The sequence below is a fragment of the Erithacus rubecula genome (assembly GCF_903797595.1).
Source record: "Erithacus rubecula genome assembly, chromosome: 2".
In the NCBI taxonomy this organism is placed as follows: domain Eukaryota; kingdom Metazoa; phylum Chordata; class Aves; order Passeriformes; family Muscicapidae; genus Erithacus; species Erithacus rubecula.
In genome coordinates this window covers 78,373,021-78,377,116 of record NC_136685.1, presented here as the reverse complement: position 1 = coordinate 78,377,116, position 4,096 = coordinate 78,373,021, and the positions used below count along the sequence as shown (strand labels likewise).

Sequence of the window (4,096 nt, the reverse complement as noted above, 5' to 3'; positions counted from 1 at the left end):
CACAGCTGTATTTCATAGCATTTTGAGCCTGCACCTGGTTTAGTGGCAGGGGCACTTCTGAAGCCTAAGAGCCTGGCTTATATGTGCTTCTATCTCTAGGGCTTTTTTTTAAGTATTTCCACCTTCCCATTATGCTGGAGCTTATTAATAATCCGTACCCAAGCAAATAACTTGTACTAGTCAAACAACAGTTTTGGTATTCTAGGGGGCACTGAAACATAGGACAGACCGACTTTTTGCAAAGAGGGGTGAAATGTGTATTTTGCCAGAAACTGAAACACCACTTTGAGCTCAGAGGTAAAGTCTTACATATTTGGTTGTGTGTACCCACATTGCTGTTAACACCAAGCTGATTTACACGTTTTCCATGTACACTTTAAGATTACCTTATTTTAAAGGGTCAGAGTGGTGATTTCTTTCCTTTAAGTTTCTGTAAAATGGTCAGTTTCTTATAATCCTTGCCACTGCCTTCCAGGGTGCTCTGTCTCATCCTGCACTTGCTGGTTGGGTGTTACGGCAAAAAGCAAAAAACCAGGTTCACGAAAGCATTGCAGGAAGCAAATAGCGCCTTTAACCCTGGAGATGTGCCAGCCCAGTATCGAAGTTGAGCCTTCGCTGCCCTCTGTTCCCGGGGTTTGCAGGAGCCAGGCTGCAGCGACGGGCGCGGGGCCGTGCCACCTCCCGGCCTCCAGCATGGCACATCCCTTCCTGTGCATCCCGCGCCCATGAAAAGACTGAGTCCTGTTTGCACGAACATAAGGCAGCCGTTTCGTCTCTGCGGCTGATATTTGAACGATAAAGTGATTTTCAGAGGAGGCAAAAGGCAACAGCAACAGTGAATAATACACTGAGCACCAAGCAGGAAGCCCACCCTGCAGCTTGCCCGCAGAGCAGCGGGCGCTGGGCCCGCCCCAGCACGCTGCAGGGTGGGCACGGCCTCCTGCGCCAGCCCTGAGCCCGTGGGACAGCCCTTCCCGCCTGGACACCGCTCCGGGCACCGCCGGGCACGGCCCCGGCCGGACACCGCCCGGGCTCCCGCTGCCCGCCCAGCCCAGCTCCTGGCCCAGGGCAGGAGCCAGCTCCGCGCTCCGAAGGGCTGCTGGTTGTCCGCTCCTCGCCGCCTCCCCCACAAACAGTTGTTTGTCTTAAGTTGAGATTTTGTTGGGTTTTTTTTTTTTTCCCCTTGGGCTGCCACAGATTTTCCACCTCCGGGGCCAACCAACGGCCAGGGAGGGAGGCTCATTAGTGGCCGTGAGGGCGGCCGTCCTTGCCGGTGCCAGGCCTGTCTGGTGAGGGAGGCGGGCGGCAGCTTCGCGTCAAATGCCAAACAACCGGCCTTGTTTTCCTTGGTTGCCAGGGTAGGAGCTGACATTGTCCCCAGCGGAGCACAAGGACTCCCCGTGACATGGCGGGGACAATGGGAAGGTATGTTTTCTTGACCCGCTGCAGGAAATCCTGTGCGTCTTGCCGGGGAACGCAGCACTTTCCTGCCCTGTCCGCGGCCGGGCCGTGGCGCCGGGGCCCCGCAGGCTGCTCGAAGCTGCCGTGCTCGGAGCCTGCTGCATCCAGCAGAGCCCCAGCGCCGGGAGCTGCCCGGGCAGGGCAGACAGACCCTCCCTGGGCCGGGACACTGCGCGCTGCGAGCAGCCCTGCGCCCCGCCGCCCCTACCTGCGGCACTCCTGGGGCCGGGCCGTGCCTGCCGGCTGCAGCACAGCCCGCCGTGCCCTTCGGCTGCACTGTGCTGCTGATTAACTGATTTGGGCTCTTGTTTTTGCTTTAAAGAGACAATTCAGAAAGTGACGCATTACTTCTGCCTGTGGACAGAGGGAACAGCTGAAACGTGGGAGACCAGACTACAGCTGTGTGACTACAGCTTTTTTTTTTTTTGCTTTTTGTTTTGTTTTTTGTTGTTTTTTTTTTAACAACACGTATTTTAGTGAATAAAAACTACTGATTCCCTCTGCTGGTGTTTTGGACCTTATTTACTTCCCAAGGTGGTGGTGGCGGTGGTAGCTGTTGTAGTTACCAGACTGTGAAAGGAAGAGTCAGACAACAGGAGAAGCCATAACCTCTTTTCTGCTGGAGGATGTTTAAACCACAGCAGTCATCCTATTTGGCTTGGCTTGGCTTCCTTGCCCCAGTCCACTCATGCATCCTTATGTTCTCCTCTCCTCTCAGTCATCACTTAGGGTCCTGTGCTGCAAGGCAGCCTAACAGATTATTACATCCATTGGGGGATGGTGGCATTTATGGGAAGTAAATATTCACATGGATAAATTAGCCTCAGAAGGGCTTTTGCAGCCATTTGGAAAACCCTCACACTCCAAGACCTATCAAATGTTTAGGGAATATGTGTGAAACAGGAAAAAATAGAACAAAACCTTTTTTTTTTTTCTATACTGTGACATGGCACGGAGGCAGTACCATTAAGACTGGGTGACATCCATCACAAAAACTGGTCAGCCAAAACTCCAAATAACCCATCTACTGGAAAGTCCAGGGTAGCATTTTCACATGTTTCTCTTTTTTTTTCCAAATTACTTGCCAGGCAGCTATGAACAGGGGCATGTCCAAAACCTTGGTATAACCTGCATACAAAATCAATGCTGCAATAAGGTTTAATTTGTTATCAGAATTCATCTGCAAAAGCTAGTGGGGCTGGTTGGAAGTCTCCCTTTACCTTTTCCCTTTTTTTTTCCCCTTTGGAAGAGATGTGGGAAGAGCAGCATCTCCTAGAGACATTTGTTCTGGAATCATGTGATTCCTGGCACTTCCAAAATAACCTCCCTTGCAGAAATGCCTGTGATGGGTACATGCAGTTGGAGCAAGAGGGACACCTCCTTGCCTACACACTGTCTCCCAGCAGCAGTGCAACCTGGCAGCTACCACAAGCATAATCTTACCATTAATCTGTGGATCAGGGACACACACAGACACAGCTCAAGAGTGAGACTCTGTGTAAATAGCTCCATGGAAATTATGTGCAATGTGCCAGTGGACCTCAATATGGGAAACTTTTATCGTGCCTCAGGTGGGGCTGGCTTCTAGTCCCAGGGTCAGAGGACAAGGAAATGAGTGCTGCCTTTCTGGACATCAAGCTTTAAACCTAGCAGGTAGAGAGTGAGAGAACACAGGAGCTGGGACTTTCCTCAAGCATTTCTACTGATGTGGTGTACCAGAGAACATATTTTGACATACCAATATCTAATAATCTACTAATGAATCTGTCCTTCCAACTGACTATGCATCCATCCCTCTGCCCAGAAGATGAAGCACCTCTGGGAAGAATTGTTTGCACAAGTACCATACACATACATTGGGGAACAATTAGAAATGCTGAGAGATTTTGTGATGTGGCTTTTTGCCCCCCATCTGGTGGTTCTTCCCCTCTCTGCACCTCCTCACTTGCTCTCATTCCTCATCTGTGCTTTGTCTCCCTCCTCACTGGGTGCCTTTGTTCATAAATCCTTATCCTTGCTCTCTCAGCTTTACTGCCTACTTCTGTAGTCCTGTAGCCTCTTCCTATTGCTTGGAAAATTAATATAAAAACTGCAATCTTGACAGGAAAAGAAAGGAAACAGTTGCAACAAGCAACTTCTTCTTGGGAGCAGTCTGACCAGTGAGTCATTCCCAGAGCTTTTGAAATGACAACACGCATCTCCTGCCTTTGCTGTTGCTGCCGTTGTGTTCCTCACAGCAATACTTACCAGCCAGTGGAGAATGGGGCCCCCTTATGCTTGGTGCTGCATAAATCATTTTCTTTAGCCTGGGGGAAAAAGAAAAAAACCCAAAAACCTAAAGAAGATGAATGCATGATTCAAGGATTTACTGCTCAGATTGCTTTGGGGGTCTTTTATTCCTCAACCTTTCCTGTGTTTCTCTCCCAGGCTGCCTCTCCTGCTGGCCTAGCCCTTAACCTCAGCCCATCACTCTCTCTTATGTCTGGCTGCCCCCGTCTGATTTACCTTCCACTTCACTTTGTCCCCTCCTTTGTCCATGTGCATGCTTCTCTCACTGTCACTTACTCCCTCTCCCTTGTGGCCAGATCTCCTGATTGCCTTCTCCATTCTGCAGTACTGGGTAGCTTTTCATCAC

The 4,096-nt window shown here is 50.4% G+C and overlaps 1 long non-coding RNA gene across 1 annotated transcript; it reads right to left on the bottom strand.

Moving 5' to 3' along the window:
• Positions 1 to 2,847: 2,847 nt before the first annotated feature.
• On the bottom strand, positions 2,848 to 4,096 carry LOC306798230. The gene is made up of 3 exons (XR_013773302.1): positions 3,967 to 4,096; positions 3,709 to 3,767; positions 2,848 to 3,107 (listed from the first exon to the last, which is right to left on the bottom strand). It is a non-coding gene; the product is annotated as an uncharacterized lncRNA (long non-coding RNA).